This window comes from Pollicipes pollicipes, unplaced genomic scaffold, assembly GCF_011947565.3.
Source record: "Pollicipes pollicipes isolate AB1234 unplaced genomic scaffold, Ppol_2.1 Scaffold_3447;HRSCAF=4054_pilon_pilon_pilon, whole genome shotgun sequence".
Lineage (NCBI taxonomy): Eukaryota > Metazoa > Arthropoda > Thecostraca > Pollicipedomorpha > Pollicipedidae > Pollicipes > Pollicipes pollicipes.
In genome coordinates this window covers 19,136,393-19,160,470 of record NW_023596297.1, presented here as the reverse complement: position 1 = coordinate 19,160,470, position 24,078 = coordinate 19,136,393, and the positions used below count along the sequence as shown (strand labels likewise).

Here is a 24,078-nt window from a genome sequence, read left to right as displayed (position 1 = left end):
TATGACTTGCGAGCACGCATGTTTGACACCATATTACGCAGTTTCCTTATCAGTAATCAGCTCTGACAGGATCTTGAGCATTATAAGACGAACATGGACTAGCCATGTGAATGCAAATTATGAACCCCATTCCACCTGCAATCTACAGTCAGAGAGAACTCAACATTTCTGAAGAACACAGAAAAACATGAAACTGGAGTCTATGTCAAAACTAGCGGACTGCCCGCGGTGATCAGGGATGATGCTGCGTCAATGAGGGTCCCTGTGATGATCCGGGGCTAACTGTGCGGATCAGAAGGCCTTCCGTGTCAGGGATGGCAACAATTTGATATGATATATCCTTCTAATGACCTCCGGATCGACCAGGATATCCCGCCACGTGCCACCAGAATGATAGCCAGAAGACACTTTGCGATGGGATGGAGTGGCCCTTCAGCGCTTTACCGGAAATGGTTATGTATCCCTGGTGTTCTCCTCATGAGGCCCCTTGCCCGGAAGGCAATAAGGGGCCTCATTATTGTTGAGTAGAGTGGGCTCTCATTATTGTTGAAAAGCACGGGACGGCATCGTCACGTCGAATCCGGCAATCCGTCCCGGCATCGACAAGCATCGAAATGAATTTTAAAAACGAGCAAGGTCATGCCATGTTTGCCTGAGAACGTTCATTTCTTTCAGAATATATTAGAGGAACGAATCACATCAAAAGGATTGAACATGCCCGCCCGTAGTCTCGAGAGCAAGGACGAGGATGGTCTAGGTTGCAACTTCCGTAAAACCGATAAGTTTCGGCCACTGCAAGTGCCACCAAACGGCGGGCGCCGTGTTAATCTGTTTTCTGGGCAGATAAATAGCTGCGAAAACACGAAAAATAGAGATTTTACCTTCACTCTTCCAGCTCAACCATCAGATTCCAGCCCCACTTTGCGGTGCTTTAGGAGCAAATCCGTTCGTTTCGTCAATCTAAAAATTGTACGCGTAAAATATGCCCTCAGACTGCTTTCTAAATGCAAGATCTGATGTCGTGAAGCGTCCAAGGATACTTTGTCTGAAGCGTCGTCATTTTCGTCCACCCGTTGGCCACAACTTAATATTAGCTGCCAGGTCAGCGCCGCGCTGCCTACGGAGACTGCAACGCCTGGGTCGAGGCTTGTTTTTCTAAAAATTTTGAGCGCGCATGCTCAAAACTACGCCACGTAACTTGCTTAACTAGTCGATTAACGTGTTTAAAGGTAATCATTTCAGAAGCGTCATCATTTTCGTCCACCGGTGGGCCACGGCTAAATGTTAAGTAGTGGACTAACGCTCCGCGGACAATGGAGACTGCAACGCCTGGTGTCAAGGCTTTTGTTGCTAAGATTTGCGAGCGAGCATGTTAAAAACACGTTACATGAACTGTATCACTAATCGATTCTGACTGAATGGTGAACATTTTCAGACAAACATGGCTTGGCCATGTTGGTACACATTGTTGACCACTCGGTTTGCAATCAAATTTTCGTCTTCAAATCGGAATCAAACACATCGAACTACAATCTACCTTCGCGATGTCTTCAATGTCTGTAGAACCCAGATAAAAAATTGGCAAAGCTTCCGAATTCTATCGGTTCAGAAAGAGTCAGCTAACCATTGCAACTTAAGAACACCGGTGATTTCTTCCATGCAGTCGTTCAACGCCTGATTTCTGCAGCTTGTTGGCCTCAAAATGCAAACAGAATTTAGCTCACGGTAGCTCCTGGTTTCTGTTCTGGTTAAAAGGTAAAAATAACAATAAAGCGAAGAAAACCGTGTCACTTGTTAACGAGTAAGCCATATCCGGGGATTGTTTTTTGGGGCGTCACCATAAGATGGGATTTTGTCGACCCTGTGCCCCCCCCCCTTGGCAAGGCTCTGGCTACGCCCCTGCCTACACACCAAAGCAGATCAAGTCGCGTACGTTGCATGATGGGCAATGAAGTGTCCGTTGGGTCAATCCATAGCTAAGGCAGACAGCTTCCCGGAGGCTATTTTTCTGCGATGTTGTGGTATAAGGGAAGATAATTCTGGAAAAGTACTGTTGCAGGTGTCCAACACATGTTTCATACACCATGTAGAAGTAACGCTGATCCAAAAGTATGCAACAAAGTAGCCACACGATCAGCTCGCAGTCAGTCATGCGGGAGACATCCGGGCTAGGGCAGTGACCACCGACAGCGGACTGGAGCACGGCCCAGATAAGGAGCATATGACAGATGGGCCTTATTCTGTGGCTTGATTCTTAAAAGAGAATCTCCAGTTTTATGGACTTGTCACATTGTTTCCAGTAGTTTCAAGCTCCCGAGTCTGTTTCCGCCCCAAATGCTGCGACATGTCTTATTTCTTGAAAAACAGCCAGCGAGATAAAGGCGCATGAAAAACCTGGCGCACTGTGAGCCATCGATCCACTTTCAAAATTCTCACCAGCCTATATCCATGCCGTATTTTGGCATCTACACTGTGGAGGCAAATGCTTCCTTAATGATCCAAAATGCCTACCCGCTCGTGGAATTTGGTCTTCCCAGGAAAGACAATGTTAAAATGAACGAATGATCTTGGGAAGCTGGATAGCCTTATTTGCCAAATGCCAGATGAGTCGAATAGGCAAGATTGTGCACCAGTGATAAACAGCCCTAGATGCATAGCTAGCATAACAGCCATGACATTTGAATAAAGAACGATAGCAATCTCCATTCCTACTCCACTTCCCCCCCCCCCCCCCCCCGGTCATCGGGCTCGCTTTCCAGAAAAGCTCCTGAAGTACACCAAGCTCGGCCCCCCCCCCCCACTTTTTGAAACGTTCCTACGCCTATGAGTTCGCCGACCTGCCGAGAACAGCAGCATATTGTTCTGCACACGATCTCACGATCAGCACTATTTCTTATCTTGTTGACAGGTCAAAAGTTGAATTTTACAGAAAACCACGCTCTGTAGCTTTACTTTATGTTGACGAGAACAAGCCTCGCAGTAGCACGAACCTAAAATTGGCGTGTGTCTTGTTCAATTCTGAGTACATGCTGTAGTGCAATTCTCTTGCCGCCCACCGCCTGAGCCAGCCATAGATCGCCGTCGAGCGCTCATCTCAAACTGCCGCTGCTCCGAATCCAGAAAATCTAGGAACGCGTTTTGGTATCAAAACACGTGTCATAACACCGCCTATCATGGCGAGGATAAAACGTCATGTTATTGCTGCTTTGGGTATCAGCAAGTATTTTTCGTTAAGCGATATTCCTCATTTTGCTAAAAACTGAAGCCATGGCGGGCAAAACAGGGAAAAAACAATGATTGCTTCCTTCCATAATTGCTTGCTCCTAGCCTAACCTCACACTGACACCGTTCCAGAAGACCAAGTCTCTCGCAACAAGATGTGCTCTGTCCATGGGCTGGCGCCGGAAGGTTCCGACGCTCGCGAAACTTTCCCCTCCGAACAACGAGAACATCTCATTGACGCGCCAAACTGTTCGCACGCGCTTGGCGACAGGCAGGTTGACGCAAATGAAAATGGCGCGAACGATAAGATGATCGACCAAGGCAACCGATCGCTGTTATCGCGTAAGACGAACTGCAGTTGCAATTTGAATATGATCATGATAGTTTTCAATATGTTCAGCTCATTTCATCGTTTCGCTAAGTCTTTGATCATGGATGTAGTAGCACACAGTGCGTTTACGGCAAGGCCAGTGTGTGGGGCATGCTACAAATGCTCTTAAAACGAGAGATGCAAAAGTGTAGGCGTTAGGCGGTAAACAGCCGATCGCATATAGGAACACCGAGACAAATGTCAGAACATCATGTTGTTGTGGGTATTTAGCGGATACGTGGCCGGTAGGCAGCAGGGTGGCGGCAGGTTCTGCCATTTAACTCGATTTTTCCGCCATTTTAGGCGGAGGCAGGTTTTCTCTGATGCATGTCTCGGTTAAAATGACAGCATACCGTGCACTGATGTTTCTTCTCACGTTTTTTTCTGGTCTCCGTAATATCATGCCTAGTTGTGGATGGAGTTATATAACGAAAGATATCTGCCACCAGAATTAGAGTGCGAAAGTGTGAATTTATATCACGTAATGCTTGGAAATATGTGGCTGATGGTGATGCATGTGTTATGTCGTACGCATGTGTAAGTACCTACTCTCGTTGTCTTACACATTATCTTATTGCTGCGTTGGATATCGGCAATGATATTTCGTGAAAAGGTGATCCTCATTTTGTCGACGCTGGCAACCATGTGGGGCAAGAGTGTTTGCTTACTTCCATATTTACTTGCTCCTTGTTTCATCCCACACTGAGCCCGCCTCCGAAAACCAACTCCCGCGCGGCAAGTCGCGATCTGTCTGGGGCCTGGTGCTAGACGACTACGGCGCGCGAGAAACTCAAAACGGGAAACGTCCATGTCCGACCAATTATGAATGTCAATAGAGCATTTTCATCCACGCGCCGAACTTCACGCGCTTGACAGCAGGCAAGCTGGCGCGCATGAAAATGGCGCGAACGATCAGTTGATCGGCCAAGGCAGCCGATGGCTGTGACCGCGTAAGTCAGAAGTCAGTGAAACAGACTTCGCATAAGGCCAAGGCAAATACGACCAAGATGCAGAGAGAGAGAGAGAGAGAGAGAGAGAGAGAGAGAGAGAGAGAGAGAGAGAGAGGAGAGAGAGAGAGAGATATATGATATATTATATATATATATATATCATATGGGGAGAGAGATAATACATATATACATATATATATATATATATATATATATATATGGGTGTGTGTGTATAATATATATATATATATATATATATATATATATATATATATATATACACATACATTATGGATGTGATAACTATCGTTTTTAATATGCACAGCTCGTTCCATTGTTTTGCTACGTTCTTGACAACGGAGGTAGCAACATCGTGTGCCCGGGGCAAGGGCAGCAGAGAGCACTTTCAACAGTGCTTATTGCAAATGCTCTTGAAACGGGATGAGCGATGCAGTATGCAATAGACGTCTAGCAGTGGGCCGTATGTAGCAACACAGCGTGCTTGCCTGTTCGCGTGCGTACCTGATCCGCTTGTGGGTAGTTGTTGACTCGAAGAAAAAATGCGTTTAGAGCCTGCGTGGGGAGAGTTTAGAGGCAGCATGGCCCAGTACACGTGTCTCGTGCGAACGAGGCGCCAGCTACATAGCATGTACAAACAACACTTTTCGGAACATAGAATTGGGTTTTGCAGTCATAAACACAACACGGTATATATTCAGATCCCACCAAAGTGACATAAATGGAGCTTACGTGAGGAGCCGAATAACAAATTACGGAGAAATAACGGGCTACGCTTTGAGGCGATGAGGGCATGAGGTGCGTCTTCTCAACCCACCTTGACCAAAGGCGGATCCCGAGTGGGGGTGGGGGTGGAATGGGGCTATGCCCCCTGCCCCTTGGGTTGAGGGGGCAACACATTATCGTGGTGAAGGGGCATCAAAAGCCTCATTCCGTTTCCACATAACCTATATTTTCAAAAGACCCCCAAATTTCACGGGCACCACAAATGACCACAAACATTTATTTTCGATAGGTACTGAACATCGGGTACACCATAACCGGCTCAAACCCTTCATTTTCTAAGGGCACCAAATTTCAGGGATACAGCAGTGTTGTGTCTCCCACCCTGACGAAATCTTGGATTGGCCCCTTGGGCTAGGGAGCACCAAAATGGTCAGTTTGGAGCACCATAACTTTCCTTTCGCGGCACCACAATCTTTATTTTAAAGAGCCCCTATAAGTGGGTATTTCAAATTTCCCAAAGCTTTGGTTTAAAACAGCGTTCAAAACCCATGAGCATCAATATATGTATATACATATATATATATATATATATATATATATATATATATATTATATATATATATATATTCACCCTTGCAAAAAAAATCTTCAAAATTTCACCTTCACCCTTTTCACCTTATTTCACCCTCGCAAAAATTCTCGATCTGCCTCTTCCACGAGGGAGCACAAAAAAACTTCATTTCCGGGCATCTTAGCTTTTATTTTCCAGAGGCACAAATTTCCTGAGGTACCACAAAGCAGGGGCGGGCCCAGGGGGGAGTGGCCATGGGGTTGTTCCTCTCCCCCTTGGGCCCAAGAAGGTTTGGATTCCCTGAAGAGGCACCAAATCACATCGCAAAAGGGCAACAATGCCTTGATTTCAGGCCCTCATAGCCTATATTTTTATGAGGCACCAAATTGCAGGGGCACCACGACTTTCGTGCCGTGACCTCGACGAAACCCTGCATCGGCCCATCAGGTGAGGGAGCACCAAATCCTTCATTTCGAGGCAACATAACCTTTATTTTCAAGGAGCACACAATTACGGAGAGTACCGGAAAGGCCCTGGGCCTTTATTCTGAACGAGCCATTAATTCCAGGGACACAACTATGTTGAGCTTTCCGCCCTCATAAAATCCTGCATTGGACCCTTGGGCAAGGAGGCACAAAAACCGTCCTTACAGGGCGACATCATCTTGATTGCCAAGGGGCACAAAATCAAGGCGGGCCATTCATGAAGCCCAAAAACAAATAATTTTAAAAGGGCACCAATGTCCACCGCCGAAACAATCGGTGTGCTTTTCACTTTGGAAATTTTTGAATCGGACCGTTTAGGGAAGCGGCACCCTGTTCAGGAAAACAGGCACCAACAGCCTACGTTGTCATTGGGGCTTTACGACGAGTCATCACAATGCCCGCGCCTCTCCATTAACGAAATCATGCACCGGCCCATTGGGCCAAGCGACACCTTTATTTCGGACCAGCACTGCATTTATTTCCTTGGGGCACCAAATACAAGTGGGCGATTGAAAAAGTCAATTGAAGATGCTCCAAAACTTCCCTTTCAAGAGACACCGAAATACAGGGGCCGCACATTTGCCCTGCCTTACATTGTTCAAATCCTGGTTTGGCTCCTTCGGTGAAAAGGTAAGTACCTTGAAAGCGGGGCATCATAACATTCATTTTTATGATCCACCATTTGAAATTGGAACACCATGATCAGCCCAAGCATTCATTTTAAAGCGATGCAAGATTCCAGGGGCACTTAAAATTGCCCCTAAGGCTTTATTTTCGCGGGGAACCGAATTAAGCACGATTCCCCCCTCTCTTAGGCCCGAGGGTCCCATAGGTTCCGAAGATTATTTTTTGGTCCCTTGGGGCCGAAGATCAAGAGCCTGATGAAAGGGTCCGAAGGGCAGGCCAGAGGTCGTATGGAGGGATCACAGCCCGAAGGCCGGACGCTAAAATGCAAGAGTAACTCTATGAGTGCTCGGAGACCCGTGTGACTCTGTCTCTATTTGAATCAACTGACTGAGAACAGCCATGTCGAACAGTCCGTCCCGTGCTATTCTGGGGCCTAGCACTTATTTCCCGAGCAGAGACAAGGGCAAGATCTCTAAATGCCAATTAGAGGGCATCCTACATTCATCGGGACACCTGAGACAATAAAGAACCCACAGTGCTGGTCAGTGGCCACAGTTCCTAGCAGGAGACCGTGTGTCCGCGATGAGCCCCAGGTCGACCAGGAACACATTTGCTGAATAGGTACGATAATGGGCCCTTGTATATCAAACGACCTATTGTGCTGGTCTGGTCTGGACCCTCCTGACAATGAAAAGACTCATGAGAAACAAAAAGGGGTTCTCATGTACAATGAGACAGTGGAGAGGCCTTTGCCAGTCAGGGACACCGGAACCGGACAAGGGATCCTCTGCATCATTTCATCCAGAGACCGATAAGGTGAATTAGTGTCTCGATACCAATGATTGGACTTCTTGTGCCAGTAAAGAGTCTGTTTGCATCAGCCAGGGCCCCCGCGCCGATCCGTTTCTGAATGTCTCGGTTAGAGGGCCAGCCGCATCGAGGAGGGGACCGGTTGTGATGCATCCCTCTAAAGAGTCTCCGCACGGTCCTGGGAGCTTTCACGAGACTAAAAGCCGCTGGAAACCCCAGATGGGACGTAATGCGCTTCAGCTGCTGACCAGAACGTTTTACCAATGCAATTTAATTGACTGACCAGTCGATTCTCTGAACGGGTTCAGCGTTGCAGCATTATGAGCAGCAAGATAGATTACGCCCTTGCGCCTTCCCATTTGGCCTTCCCGCAATCAGTCCCGACTACCAATCTAAAAATTGCACTAGTGAAACATCCGGCAAGGGACACCTTTTACACACACATCCATTAACTTCATAAAGCGTTGGAAAGTACCGAATTCGACGCGTGGTCATTTCCACACGTCTGTTGATCACTGCCAGATGTTGCTGCAGAGTTCCGTATGCTGCAATGGTACATGTACAACATTTTTGTTCCGACGTCTCACAGAGCACCTCACGGAGGGGGCACCAAGGAATCACGTACAGCCCGGCCACAACACTCTTCCCGCGCGCCGAGCGTTTGCACAAAACACTGCAATTCTACCCTCTACACACAAAGCAATGAAATTCAACATTCTGCATGCATTTCTCATTCATGACCACAAACGACTTCCAAGCAAAAAATAAATCAAACTACTGAATTATCTTTTTAGAGCAGTATCACAAATGAATCACTTGGACAGGGAACAAGACACCGATGAATGGCGCTAGTATTGAGTGATTGGCACGCAGTGTTGTGATTTGCTATGTTGATTGTGTTAATCGCAGTGTGTGGTACTACTGATGTCTTCTGCACGGCTAAAGAACTGTTTGTTGTTGCCAAGTAAAAACGACAGTGAGTGTTGTTCAGTGAAAAGTTTATTGTTGGTTTGCGTACTCGTGTTTTATGCCCTAATTTAAAGTGTTTCAGGCGCCGAAATGAAGTGAAGAGCCAGATATATAGAGGAGTCAGTCAGCAGTCATATGCCGTGCAAGCTCTTCGAACTTTGCGCGTCTGTCATCATAAAAGTGTGGGTATGTAATATATATATATATATATATATATATATATATATATATATATATATATATATATATATATATATGTATATATATATGTATGTATAGATATATATATATATGTGTGTGTGTGCGTGTATGTATGTATGTATGTATGTATGCATGTATACATCACTATTGAACACTCTGTGCGATTCGGGCAAAAACAGCGGGCAGAACTAACACAACACCATATCGGAGTGATTAGAAGCAGTTAACTTCACGGTAACTAAATCTCCACACATGTACACCGCGAAAATGTTAGAAAACTGAAGAAGGTCTCTTACTTTGTGAGCTCCCTAGAGTTCAGGTTTCTACCCGCCAGAAATCCTCATATTCCGGCCAATGAGTTTTAATATTCATATGTATGCAGTTTGTATACGGGAGCCTAGCTTACTGTGCACAGCCCTAGAAAACTAGGCGTGCTTCGTACGCAAATACATGGAACATGTTCGTTTTCGTCGAAACATGGTGAATCCTGTCATTTTAAGGCTAATTATTTCGAAGAAAACATGGCAACATACACTTAAAATGGCTGCTAAATACCATCAAAATCGAGCGCAAGCTTAATTCCTAGCTTATATACGGTTAGCGGGGTAGCTGATGAGATCAGTTGATGGATGAAGACCAATACAGAGTTTTTGCTTTGTCTGTCGCGAGCCAATACAGAATATCCTTTTCTTCAAAATATATTTAAACGTAACGCAGAAAAAGAATAATCGTCACAAACTGAACAAGCAGCAAAACTAAGATGCACGGCGTCGGCGGCGTGTAAAATTATGTTCGACAATGACAAGAGCGAATTCATCGGCGTAATCAGCCGCAAATTCAGTCATCGGTCGGTAAGAAGTAAATCCCCAAGAAAAATTATCAAGATTTAGGTCCCCGTCAACGGCGTAGGCCCTCCCATAATATGGAAAAAACCCGAGACTTAAAAGGACGGCACCCGAGCAATCGAAGCTGCCGTGGCAGGCCAATAAAGAGGCTCTAGTGAACAGTAAATAGTCTTCATAACAAACGAGAAGAACCTTACACCAATATGGTGGGACTCCTGAACGATCGGGAGCACCCCGGCACGCCAACATATAGGACTCGGTCGGAGTACAGGATGCCCTGAACAAAGGGCAATAACCGAAGATCAGTGTGCATGAATTAACACCCCTGTGTAAACAAGAGTGCCCGGGCAGGTTAACAAAAAGTGCTCTGACAAGTGAAGGGTCCCCAGCAAATAAGCTTAAAAAGGGAAAGAGCCATAGGTCAATGAAGAGGGCCCCTGAACATCGGGTGCCTCGGAGCCTGGTGACTTTATATGGGGCGCAAGAGCATGGGGTATTCCAAGCAAGTGGAAAGAACCCGATACCAATATGAAGGGCCACGAAGCAACCGAGTGTACCCCGGCATTTGGGGTCCCGGCAGCAGCGGCGGGGCGGTAGAGCCCGCTTGTCCCGCAGGCGCGGCGGTCCCCGCCGAGCCCGCGCCGCCGCCCGGCGCGTCTGCGCCCAGTCCGCTGGTGAGCCCCGGGGCCGCGGCCGCGCCCAGGCCGGACACGGCCGCCAGGTGTCTAGGTTATTTATAGTAACCATGCCTGACTGTACGCATCACGTCATCATCAGTAGAATGCCAGATTGACTGTGCCTCTGTTGACAAAAGAGAGAAATAGCGGCAGGACTCAAAGATGCTTCCGTAGTATCATCTAGCGGCAGGAATCCAAACTACCCTGGTTGCCATGGATACTGGACGTTTTGAACAGTGGACTTTACGACTCTGGACTTTGCAACTCTGGACTTTGCGTCCCTGGTTCTTATAAACACCCGCAATGAGCACGGAATTGCTGGACGACATGAACACTGGACGCTGCGATCACGGACTTTATGATGGCTCCCCAATCCAATTGCCGAAAGGAGGGCACCTAAGCAGCGAAGTGGGTCTCTTCGGTTGAATGATCACTCCAGGCCCGATTAGCCCCTTACTGCGTGCGCTTCTGGTTACGTGACTGTTGATGGCTTTGGAACAAAATAAGTTAAACAAAATTGATTAAAAAGAACCAGATTCTAATACGATCCTGCGATTCAAGTCTCGTCACTGCCAAGGGTGGATGGGTGGATCCCGGGGGGGGGGGGGGGCATAGGCCGTGCACCCCCTCCTCCTCCCTTGGTTCTCACGAGGCTTTGGTACCCCGAAAGAGGCCAAAATGTTATTTGTAATCAGCATCAAAACTTTCATTCATTTATCACATGAATCTTATCGCCATGAGGCATCAAATACTAAGTGCACCAACCACAAGGTCCTTGCCGCGTCCCTTGCCGAATTCTGGACTGGCCCAGACGACGAATTATCACCAAAACCTTCCTCTCAGGGCGCCATGATCTTTATTTCTAGAGGCACTCAATTTCAGACACCAAATTTTCAACGGGCATGGAATTCAAGTCCGCCTTTGCAAGGGCCCAAAACATTATGAACGTTTTGAAACGGAAACCTTATGCACCAAGCCATATGAACAGAGCCCAGGTCGAAGGACGGACCTCAAAATGTCAGTCAGAGGGTCTCCTGCACCAACCGGGGGCACCCTGGTGCAGTGAGGGCTTCCATGCCAGTGGGCTTCCTTCCATGCCAGTGAGATAATAAATACCAAACTGTCGGCCCTATCCTAGTGGGAACCTCAGGGCCCCTTTCAAGGATTTGTGCTTCGTTCGGGGCGGCTGCAACGGTAAAGGGCTCCTTTATTGGTCGAGACCCTCGGTGCCCAATGTTGGGCCATGCGTCTGGAGGGACTGAGAAAAAAATGCGCTTTTTGTTTTTGTAAGTGAATTTATCTCCTTCAAAAAATGATCAAATTTGGCAGCAATTTATTATTTCATATTGTACGCTATGGCTACCATTGCGGCGCGCAAAGTTGTTTAAGCATCGGCTGTAATATTGCTCGCAGAGGCGAGTGAGTTGTTCGAGGTGATTGAAATTGCATTAGTTGTGGTATCCGGCTCTTTGGGATAAGGGACATCCTTTGCCAATGATTCACTGAACCTCCGGCCCTATTCCAGCCTGGTGGTCCATCTGTCATAGGTGAGTGATGGCGCACATGTTTATGAATCTGTTCACCGGTAGGTTCCTGTTGATAAATACTTGATGAGCCTCCTTTTGCTGCTCACCCTCGAAGGAATGTGTTTTGGAATTATTGTACAGGGTTTCATGTACGTGTTATTAACTATGTGACATCAGCATGCATTGCCTCACTTTTCAGCTGTGTCTGAAATGTTGGTATTTATTTTGGTGTCTGATAATAATGGTTGCATCTTGATGCATGAAATGATGGTGGGATGTTTTTCACTGACTTGCCATGGTAAAAGTAAGTGAATGACCTATCCAGAAAAATTGATGTGACTGATTCCAGAGTTTTTAACTTGTATACCTGGAGCTAGCTATTCAGCTAACTTAAACATTACTTTGAGTTAAACATTGCATGTGTCACCTTACAGCTACCAGTTAAAATTTGACATGACATCTTGCAAATATCAGGCACAATTGGGTGTGGCATCTTGCAAATCCCAAGATGCAAAATGTTACAAGTGCACATTTCAAGTGTGTATTGCGCAGCAAAGTGCCACGCTAGTGTGCATGCACTGTGTGCCGAGTAGAATGTTTCATATGATGTTTTGCAGGACTGTTTAAGGTATCATGAAATGTTTTGTGAAGGTATACACAATGTAAGAAGTGTTTTGTGTCAACATATTATGTCACACATTTTTGATGATTTAAATGGACAGCTTCCAATCTCTTTCTTGCCTAAATCCCTGTTTCTGCATTCATGCACCAATGTCACACATAAGAGGCCTGAAAGATGTTTTTTGGCAGGAAAACCTTGTATGTATAGCATATATAGGGTTGTCGTACTTGAAGTCATGATGAGCATACACACCTAGCACCTGAATATTTCAATAAATTTGTTAGAATAATATCTTTATTTGGTATATTTACTATGAGTGGTGCTGCTGTCTTTTATTTGGTATTCATGAGGTCTGGCCATTTCCCTTGAGATCTGGCCATCTGGCCATTTTACTCAAATATCAACTTCTGGTAATGTACCATAGTACATCAAAATGTTGCATAGCTATCAAGGCTGTAGGATTTGGGTTGGGAGGGGACAACAGCTTAGCATCATTTAAGCTTTGATAAAACTCTGTATGATGTGCACTTTCCACCTGGGGACAAGCTTTTCATAAGCTGCATGGTATGCTGTAGTGGTGAAGATTTTATTTGAACTGCATTTTCCTTGCTGTTTCCCCATCTCTTGCCAAGTTATTCCTATCTAGGGGCAACAATGTGTGTAAATACTTGTGGAGCTAGAGGGCCAGCAACCTTGCTTCCTCCATCTTTGCATTTATCAACACATGTAACATTCTGTATTGTCACAAACTGCAATTTCCACTGCTTGTTTCTTGTATCATTACCAAACACCCATTTATTTGAGCAAGATTTATGGTAGTCATGACCATCAAGTGATACCCAAAGCATGTTGGCTTTGTGCATGCTTTAACTTTGTTTGAAATTTTGTTACAAGGAAGCAAAACAAAAGGGTACAAAACAACATGGGTGATGCATGAAGGGTGGGCACAACATGACGTTTGTAGTGGGGAGGCCCTAGAACCCCAATCATGGTCAGAGACATCGAGGGTGTATATGCAGGGCATCAAAAATGTGTTATTTTACGTGATGTCACATAGAATCTTTGCGGGATGTGCTCACAGTGTGACACGTGTTCTGTTAAGTGACATCTTCATGACTGTCATGACTGCGTATACCAATAAGCTAAAATATTTTTTTTTAGAAATCGTCTGCGCCGAATATGTGGCCCGACTGACCTGCCTTAGGTCAGTGACCTTACAAGGTACATCTAAACTGTTCAATTGTTTACACCTATGCAAAATCGTCGCTGGAAAACCATTCCAAAAAACCCTCGGGGGTCAAATTGCCCCCTCCTTACCCGAGCGGGTGTTAAGATGATTAGCATACGTGGTGCATCACTGAGATGCAGACCAATGTGCGACTGGAGGCGGTGCTTTACCGATGCCAACGGCACGGATTCTTTGCGCAAAACGGGGGCATGAACCACATCTAAGTAATAGCCATTGGTGTATGGCCCGAGGGCGCGGAATAGCATTCGAAGGAACAGTATCCGAGGGAGTCGTGTGTGTGCAATAGCATGCAATGTTTACTCAGGGGCGTAGCCAGGGGTGGAAGGTGGGAGTCATTGCCTCCCTGAGTCCGTAGTTCTTACATCAGATGCTGTGGGGGATTTCGCAGCGATTCATTCCAAAATGCAGGAGGTTCGAGTTTCTAACATTGCCCCTGCCCCCTTAGAGGAAAGTTATGGCTGCATGGTAGTGCCCGTATTAACTCAAGTGTACTTCTTATTGTTGATACATTAGTCAACGTGACGTTGGCGGAGAAGCTACCGACGCTGATAGCATATCTCCTTCGCGCAGCGAAGGAAGCAGGAATCCTGTTTGAATCCAAATGAGCTGTGTGAGAAAGCTGCAATTGATACACCGTCGTTAGCTGTCTTCAACAGGGCAAACATAAACTGCATGCCAGGCATTCAAATATGCCATCAAAATTGCGTTAGTTCGTCTTCTCGTAAGCTCTTCGGACCCAGCGTGACCAGAAGGAAGGCAGGAGAAGAGAGCATGTCCTGTTTGCGGCTACGACACATCCGATAAACATCACACGCGTTTCACGTCCATCACGCGCAAAAATGTGACCGCACCGTGTGAGCCGACCGACACACGAGCCGACACACCATGTGTCATGCGATGTGAACCGACCGTGTATGACATGTGACTGCCTCGTTCCGGTAAAGCGGTGACGAATCCCGCGAGTGCGACGGTGGGCGCCGTCCCGCGGCGCGGGCCGGCCGCCGGCCGTACGGGGGCCGGTCGCGGCCTCACAGCGTAGGCGGGTATGGCCGTCCTTCGGCGGCCTTGCGCGAGAGGTGGGGAGCGTGCCGCTGGTCATTGGCCCCAGCCGATGTCGTCAGCCGGCGCCTGCGGCGGGGGCTGCCGGCGCCGCCCGGCGCCCCTGCCCCGGCCCGGCCTCGGCCTCGGCCCCGGCCCCGGCCCGTCCCGGCCCGGCGTACCATCCCCCCGCACGGTCAGCCCTTCTGTCCGCGCTCTTTGTTCGCTTGCCTGGGTTTCCCACATGCGCGGTGTCGGCGAGGCACGCCGGTACCCCTTTGTTTGCTGCTTTGTTTTCGCCGCCGGCGCGCAGGTTGTACTTGAAGGTCGCCGCAATGACGCGTAGACAGAGTGTAATCAGACGACGGATATGCATTGTAACGCCGTTTTTTGGTGAACGTTTAGACTATGGCCCATAACATGCATTAACTAATGGGTATGATGTTTCGGACGAAAATGAGGGAAAATGCTTACGAAAATACTTGGAGCGCACTCAGTTGCTACGCTAACTGCTGGTTTCCAACGCGGTCGCCAAAGGACATGAATTTCTTAACGTGGCGAGCTGATTTACCAAAACTTTACTTTTTTGTTGCATTTTTAGTGCGTTGGGAATATCAGCACAGCTCTGATTCCCATGGCATCTATCTTTTTGCCAGACGTTGTTCTTTCGTCGTACTCCAAAAGCTTTCGGTTTCAACAAGGGTTCAATGGGACCACCGATTTATCACCACCAGCTTCAGCCTAAGTCTGAGCGAGCAACCAATTTATCACCTATGTACACGCCGCGGAGTTCCCGGCCTGCCAAACACGGCTTCATTGGGTGAAATAGCCGCCCGCTCAGCGAGATCCGGGACAGCAGGCGGGGATTTGAGCGCGACAGATGCTGCTCAGCCTGCGCCATTATTGCCCGATCTTGTGAAGTGGCCCGGAAGCCACACGAAACTCGAACTTTTAGATTAAATTGTGCTGTGGTATTTGCATGAGGCATGTTTGTGAGGCATGTTTGTAACCAGCAACTCGTAAATAAGCACATGTATGAAACATCAATTGGCAGTGCCATCACAGAGCAATGTTATCAGACAACTCTGAAATGCACAGTTTGCAGACCTGCAAGATACTATGTTCATTACATTCTCAAATATCCTTAATGATTATGCATGAATATCCGCTATATATTGATGGACGTAAAGAGATGTCTTCATCAAGTCATACACAGACATGTAAGGCAGACTTGAGACGGACAGATTGATGTCCTCTTAACGTGGCGGTTTAGTCTGACAGCATGGATGGTCTTGGTAGCGTACAAAGTACACTTTTGTGTTGTCTTCATACCAGAAACAACTGGCCATCAAATGTACCGTGAGATGCTGGCAAACCCTCGCGCCGACAGGGCTTCGCACTAATCAAGAACTGACCGAGGGGGGGGGGGGGCTGGACGCGGGCAGGTACCTGACCCCTTGCTATCCATTATCCACGGGCAGGATAGAGGTGCGGATGGAATTTAAACATCGTTTGAGAGACTATGGAATTATGACTTCTTGCTTGTATTATGTCGTAATTTTATGCCAGATCACACGACGTCATCTATTCATTTTTTATGTAGTACGTCAACAATCATCCCACAATTCGTCTGCCGTTTCACTCTTATGACAACAGAACGGCTTGCTTAGCTGCACCACTGTTTTAGTGTAGTGATAGTACTACAGCCAGTGTAGTGGATCAGCTGCGCGTCTGGCAAACCAAAGGTACGGGGTTCGATTCTCCTCGGTGCCCGCCCTTCCTGCCAAGGTTAGAGGCGGGTGACGCCATATATATGTATATATATATATATATATATATATATATATATATATATATATATATAACCTCAGCAGTTAAGTGCGTCGGAGAGCCGCAATAACGGTGTAGTATTGGATTAGCAATGCAAATGACGTTTTTACCGAAATTCAACCACGGCTGAGCCCATAACTGAGCTAAAACTTGTCTAGGTTATTTTACTGGTATAATTGACCGGAGAATGTCGGAATGAATTTTTATGGTGTGCGATAAGGTGAGAACAGCATAAGGAGAATGGCGCGGGCCGTTTTACACTTATTCTATAAAAAAATCAGGGGTGAGGCCAGCACCCTCCCCCTCTCTCCCCCTCCGCGTCAGTGTGAGGGTGAAAAAGCCAAACAGTCGTTGAGGTGTATCAGGAGAATGTTCGTCGTTTCCAGTGGTGGTCATGAATTAATTTTGAAAATTGTCATGAATTATATGAAATGTTCAGTCTTAAAATTTGAGGAGCTTGAAATATAGAGAATAAAACGTGTTAAAACCAAGGAGCCAGAAGCATAGAAAATATCAAGGCTAAGCAAACTAAGGAGTAAAACGGATAATGTTGGTAACGTATGCACGCTCTGCCAAAAAACGAGCTTGAACTATAGATCATTCAAACACATATCCTAACAACCCATGCACGGCACTATGTCAAGTGAGAAAAGCCCCTTAAATCACGGCCCAAGACGGAGCTAGTGTGTTTTCTTCAAGAGCAAGCCACACACGTGCATGGAGGTGTTGTGGTCAGTAGTCCCGTGCTGTAGTCCTGTGCGCTAGTCCTGTGCTGTTAAAAATACAATTAAATGTTGGTGTGTGCAGCACTACACCCCATAATGAAACCGGCTTTAATTGCCGCGCCCTGATCGTTGTGTGCAGTTTCCTTTCAAGGCATTGAGGCGTGCTTGACAAGTTTTACTTTGAGACAGGGCAAGATAAGAGCACGGCATTTTTGTGCATTTTCCTTTCAACCTATTCAAGCACGTATGAAAAGTTTTTCTTGGCAGTTGGACACGCTGGGGTCTCCCGGGCTGATCTTTTGATCCTTTAACCAGTACCTGCTGCCGTGTATTGAAGGCCGACTATTTCTCTCCCTGTGCGGCCGCACTCCGCGCGCCGATGACGTCATCCACGTCTTGCGCGGCTGGGTCCAGTTCTGGGCGTAGCGCGCCGCCGGCCTCAGCGACCAGTGGGTCCACCTGCGCTGGAAAGGGCCGGCCCGGCCTGGGCGTACTGAGCTCCACTGGATGAGCTGAAGCGCTGTGCGCTTGGTGAGGTGGGCTCCAGTGGTTGAGTGAGTGCCTCACTACCGGCGAGCCTGCCGTGGTGCATCCATGCAGTCTGCCCTGGCGGAGTACGGGCGGCTTAGTACGTGCACTTTCTGCATTCCGATGACTTTTTCACAAGCCTGCCTCTAATGATGCTCGAGTCTCGAGCACATAAATGGCAGGCTACTTACCAAGGCTCCAACGTGCGTCAAAAGTTAGGGAAAAGTTATGGGTTAAAAGTTCGAGTTTGCCATCTCGCTGTGGCTCAGTGCATGGAAATGTGTGGTGTTCGGGTCTGCCAGCATGCCTTTATGCTGTGACACCGCCGGCAGGGGTGGTCCAGTGTCCGCCCCGGCTGACGGGGTCCAGTGTCCGCCCGGCCGGCAGGGATCCAGTGTCCGGTCGGTCGAAGGCGTTTTGTGGATGTTGTGTACATTCACTATAGTAGGTTTCCCCGTCATTTGCGGAGTATTTTGTCCAGGCGAAAACTTTACCGACTTCGTGCTGATTTCTCTTGTTTTGGTTAATTGTATAATCTTGCCAAAAGTTCGAAAAGTACGTCGTACGTAACTACGAAACGTACGTACGAAACGTCGCTTTTCGTACTTAAGTACTAAAAGCGACAATTTTATGAACATGGCTCATGATAAATAATGATTCGCACATAGTTTTATTCTGTACATGCCAGCAACTTTTATGGGATTGATGGGTGTGCTCCACATCCGTATTGGGTTTCGAACTGAAATGGCCATTTGGAAGATCAATCAGTGCAGTTCACGGCTCTGCCCTTTTTAAGACCTAAAAGTGTCTAGTGTCTAAACTATACGCCCATGAAAGTGAGCAGACTATTTCGTACGGACTTTCAAGAACATTCAGGACATGCATGACGCCATAGAAACGTCATTCAAATTCTGCCACCCCATTAACCATGCGTTCAAGATCAAGAAGAATGGAATCGTCGAGTCGTTCATATCTGACATCTGTGGCCGCGATTCCCAGGTATGATTGACGTTAATTGACTCTCGGCCAATGTTGTGCAAGCTCTGCAAGTTTTAATCATGAATCATGTTTTTTGGCTACACAGTACAGGGAGTTGGACATGGGTGCTAGTTGTCCAAAGCCTGCCGAAGCCAGACGCGAAATCGAAATTAAGACTTAAAATCGAATAAAGTAAGACAAGCACCATAACCGAGTAAGCAAATACAAGTAAACACATTAAACTCACGAATGAATGTGCAAGATCACCACGAGCAAGGGCCAAAACACGAGCACATAACGATATTTGGTTCAGCAAACACGTCTGGCATCGCAACAGGCCCTTCACGGGAGATTGACGTACCAGCAATTGAGTGCTGGGTTGGCAATAGCGCACGGGCTGTTACGCCGCACCTGAACATCGTGTAAACGTTCCATAGCGCGATGAAACAGTGACGTATTGAACAGCGTACAATGGCGTGTTGAACGTATTGTTTGTTGAAAAGAGAAACTTTGTTGTCTTAGTCTTTTCACTGAAATGTATGCTAACGGCCATAAGTTAGCTTGTTTCATCATAGGTGATTTATCCCCATCATCACTCCCTGTACGTCAAGATGAGCTTAGATTCGGCACTGGTTTCAGGGTAGCCTGGCAGCATGGCAGCATGGCAATCTGGCGTCCGCCAGCCTCGGCTGTTTGGTCAGCCTCCACAGCGGGGCGAATTGATTCCCTGTGGATTTCGCATCTGGCTAGAGTCATGTTAAATAGACTGTGTGGCTACCTTTTATGTGTTTTACGACCTTCACCCGCGTTAACTTTCGATAACATGTCCGTTTGGTGTATCGTGAATGGTAGCAGTGGGCTTTGGGCTCGGGCTGGGGCCAAATCCCCATGTGAACCACGTTTTTTCTGTCGTTTGTGCTAATGTGTATGCGGACACGCATGGATAACAACTGTTCAGAAGCCTGGGAGCGAGAAAGACCAATGACTGTGATTTTTTCCGCTGACGGCGGAGGAGACGAAAGGTCGCAAACGTATTGAAGTACTGAGGTATGGATTATGCTGCAGCATGGATGGCTTTCATTTACATGCCCATCATGATGAGATCACTTGGAAAACCGTGCGAGCAGGAGCCTAGGTTTTGCATGAGGCTTGAGTGGTAAGGCAGTACTGGATGTGGACTTTTGACTCAGTGACTCAAAGAAATTTTCGGATGCTGAACGTGACGCATCAACGAGGCGAATCATGCTATGTGTCCGTCACGGAGGCGCGGAATAGCTTGAGATATATTGGCGCATCAGCAAAATACTTGGAAATGAAGAGAGATCGGGATAAATTTCCTTTAGATGCACGTCCTTTGCCGGTTGGGATGTGAAGATTGTTCAACGAATGTGATGATTGATGCAGACTTGTAGGCAGGTGAGCAGGCCTGCAATGCGTATGCTGAGTGTAATCTAAGGAAGGACGGAACCAGGAATGAGAATGCATTGAAGGGATAAACTGTGTTGGTTCAAACAGCAACAGCATCAGGAGAAAACATTGTCGCATGGCTAGATACGCAGTTTCTGCCCCTCTTCTATGTCACGGGTGCGAGTAATCCTTGCGAGCCTTCTGAACTGAGTTTTGCCTCGAGCTCGAAAGCCATCGATTCAGGAGATCAAACTCCGATTGTAGTTGAATGTGGCCTCGGCTGCTGATGCATGTCGAGTGTGACATACGGTCGCTGAGGCTTTAATTAATCACGCTGGCGGCACCTCGTCCAACCGAAGGTTGCCTGCGTGGAAAGGGTTTAACAGTACAATTTTTGGACTGTTTCGTCCGTTTGGTCGTCGACATTCATGGCTGCAGCGGGAGAGAGATTGCGATGATGCTCTTTAAGACATGGGGCGTGTGGGTGTTAGAAGGGAGATCGACCCGCAAGCCAATTTCCTTGCGCGACGACATGAGATGAATCAAGGACAACTTTGGCGAAAATTTATGTTGTGCTTTTTAATCTGAGATGTGGCTGATCACTCTGACTGTACCTCCCCGCACTGAACGTCGAAGTTTGTTGGGGCGAAAGGGGAGGGGGCGGGGCTGGACAGTCGGTTGGGCAGCCTTTCGTGTGTCCCCCTTAACCTGGTGTCCTGTTCTCCTGTATCATCCCCGTCTCCGTGGCCCCTCCCCTCCCCTGGTGCTTGCTGTCTTTGGTAGTCAGTGATGCGCTGGCGAGCGGGTTTTTACAACGTAGCGCCTCATGGTTTATTCACGGCGTTGTCCGTCATGCCTGATTATTAACCCATGCATATGTTCGTAGAAGTGAGATCCTCAGACTCAGACCTTACACGTAAGTGATCATCTTATCCTCCTATTGTATAACTGCCTACTGGTGGCGAAGTCAACGCAGTCATGCCATGCCAGTTTCAGTGATGGTATTTCAGATTCAAATATGTGACTCACTTTGGCACCGTGCCTCCTCCGCACAATCTACCACGATAAAAAACGAACGCAATGACGCGCCATATGTTGCGGTCGCTTGTAACTTCATCACGGCCTTGCTGAATGGTTACCAAATATGTTTTAGGCCAATTTCACATCCATTCATCGCGGGCTGGTAGCGCCTCAAATGCGTAGTGAACGAAACGGTTCGGTCCTTTGTGATGCGGAGTGCAGACCGTCATGTGGAATTCGAACGCAAGGCCGTGCTCAGTTCATGGCCGGTCACCGCTCAGCCCTTTTTGCGCACTGGAAACTTCAAGCGAACCATGTTGTCTGCTATGTTGTGTGTGCGGAACGCGAAGGAGGCCAATCCCGATGGGCTGTTGTGGTTCTTTGATGGCCAGATGTATCTACGTCTCTATTTTTTTATGTCTGTACTGCCGTCGTCAAGTTCCGCCTGCCTATCGCCGACTCATGGCATGGCTAACGAAGCGGTGCGGCGTTTGGTGTTTTGGTGCACAAATACGTTGTGAAAAGCGCTCAGTTGGTTGTTCACGGCCAAGTCGTCGTTAATTTGATATTGGCTAAGTCACCCGGTACAAACGGGAAATTTCAATCAAACTATGTTGACTCTACCGCCGTTGTCGTATTTCTGAATATCTCACCACAGCCGCAATGCTTCGATTCCGCACAATTCCAGAATGATCCGCGTTGCGCTTCCGTCAGCTCCGTTCGTCTAATGCACACTGCTGCCACATTCCCAACGGCGTCAAACATCGGTAACAAAATCATCGTCATAGCTAATCCCTGCGATCGTCCTCGATCTGCGCTCCCATATTTGGCGCAACGGACCGACTGGCGTAAATCAGCGCCCTCCCGCAACGGGGGTCCCAGACTCATCATCGCTCACGCTGCATAACGAATCGCTTCCTTACGAAAGCGTGGTGGGCAATGCACGTGTTTCATTCATGTTGTCCTTAGTTGAATTAATTTGTGTTAACATCTAGATTAATGTTATTGCTTTGTTTTATTTATTGCGACCGCTGGCAATGCGATTGCCGGTAGTCTGATGGGACGGACATTCTCGTACATGCCGCGTTCACGCTGTTGGGCGTCGTCGTCGCCACTCGGCACTGCCAATCGTCTCGGGCTTATGTAAGCCGTGCGCAAATTCCAGCCCCATGTTGCACACTGGCATGGGGCTGCTGGCGCGCGGACACGAGAGGCGTCTTACAGCCAGGGTCACAAATCACGCATGGGTGCACTCGGACGCATTCTCGGGAGGAAACTGACAGGTACGTGCGGTTCAGATGAAAGGTGATGTGACTGCGGCGCTGCACACTCATAATATGAAATTATTATTCAGAAAAGTGCAATGTAGATGAACGCGATGGTGTTAATGTCGAGCATGTGCCGGATGCCCGGGTGGTCTTTTGCCGCGGTCGAGATGCGTTTGAGAGAACTGTATTCTGGAATCGCGCTTTTATGACGCTGCCGCACTGTTGGCAGTGACGGAAAAAACACCCGCACTTTAATGTGTGGTACCATTTTCATGCAGTTGCGAATTGCAAAGTGGACCGCGGTGCTGCAGGTCGTGTTACGCCAAGCGAAAGCGAAATGGGTTTCCGTCAATTGTTGCATGACTGTGTGGTATTACCACTGGGCTTCGCTTCTCCAGTACGTGCTTACTAAGCTGAGAGACGATGTCAAGCGATGACGAAGCTGTTGCACGGGCTTTATTTGGCAGTGCGAACCCGTGTAGAACCAAACCGTTGTATGGGCGAATGGCGGTGTTTTGAAGCAGCTTGATCAAAGGAGCATGCATGTGTGCTCGTTTGGTCAGGCTCCAGCGGATGGTCTCCAAAAATAATGAAAAAATGAAAAACCTGACCTTAGGCGGCAGCTAAGGTGCGTGCTGTTTGGCACTGGCGCTGCGCCTAGCAGGTACCGATATTAAAGCCGTTTCCCTTAATGTCAGCGTCCAGGCCCAGTGGTGCAAAACTAACGGCCAGCTAACTGGTGCTGGGAGAGGCCGTGTGTTCTGGCCACACCCAACAGCACGCTTGTGGTGGCCCCTCCACCGTCGCACTACAGGCCCGATAGCCGCCGGTTTATGGTACCGTATAGCATCCGTCGGCCGCCGCGCCGGTCGTTCTCCACGAATCTTGCTGGGACGGCGGGGCGGGGGGGGGGGGGCGGATGCCGACCTCGGCTATTGCCCCGTAATCGGGCCTCGCAGCGGCGGCAGCGATTCGCCGCCGGCCACGTCCGCCCGTGGCTGGCCGGTCTGGCCCGTCTGCCGGCGCCGCTGTCGGTCCGCGGAGCTCGCCCGGCCAGCTGCGCGCGCCGCGTCAACGCCACCAGCCGCCACGTCCCGCGCAGCGCGCCCCCTGCAACAACCGCCCACCGCATCTGTCAAGGTAGATAAGCTTTGGCGTAATGTGTTTGTCACCCGTTGTCAAGTTCGGGTATGTTCTGCTTTGAATATGCACCTTTTCTTTTCAAGATGGGAATTGTTTGCCAGCCGCAACGCGAACTTTTGACGAGTTCACTCAGGCTGCTTACTTGTGATTATGTTATACTATTTCCGGCGTTTTCACAGTTAAAGTGAACTTTTCTCCTTGCTTCTTTTGTTAATTATGTTAACGGAAACCACGGGGATTCTGGGGCGATGACTACCCTGCTGTACTACACCA

General features: G+C 47.9%; 1 protein-coding gene across 2 annotated transcripts in view; it reads left to right on the top strand.

The window, feature by feature from the left end:
- Positions 1 to 11,896: 11,896 nt before the first annotated feature.
- Positions 11,897 to 24,078, top strand: part of LOC119091730 (UDP-glucose 6-dehydrogenase sgl) — a 47,068-nt gene continuing 34,886 nt past the window's right edge. The window contains exon 1 of one of the 2 annotated variants that reach the window (XM_037214579.1): positions 11,897 to 12,018. The gene's annotated coding sequence lies outside the window, so the exon portion shown is untranslated. Of the gene's footprint in view, positions 12,019 to 23,707; positions 23,803 to 24,078 lie in introns of those variants that run through there. The other variant, XM_037214580.1, reaches the window with a different exon arrangement.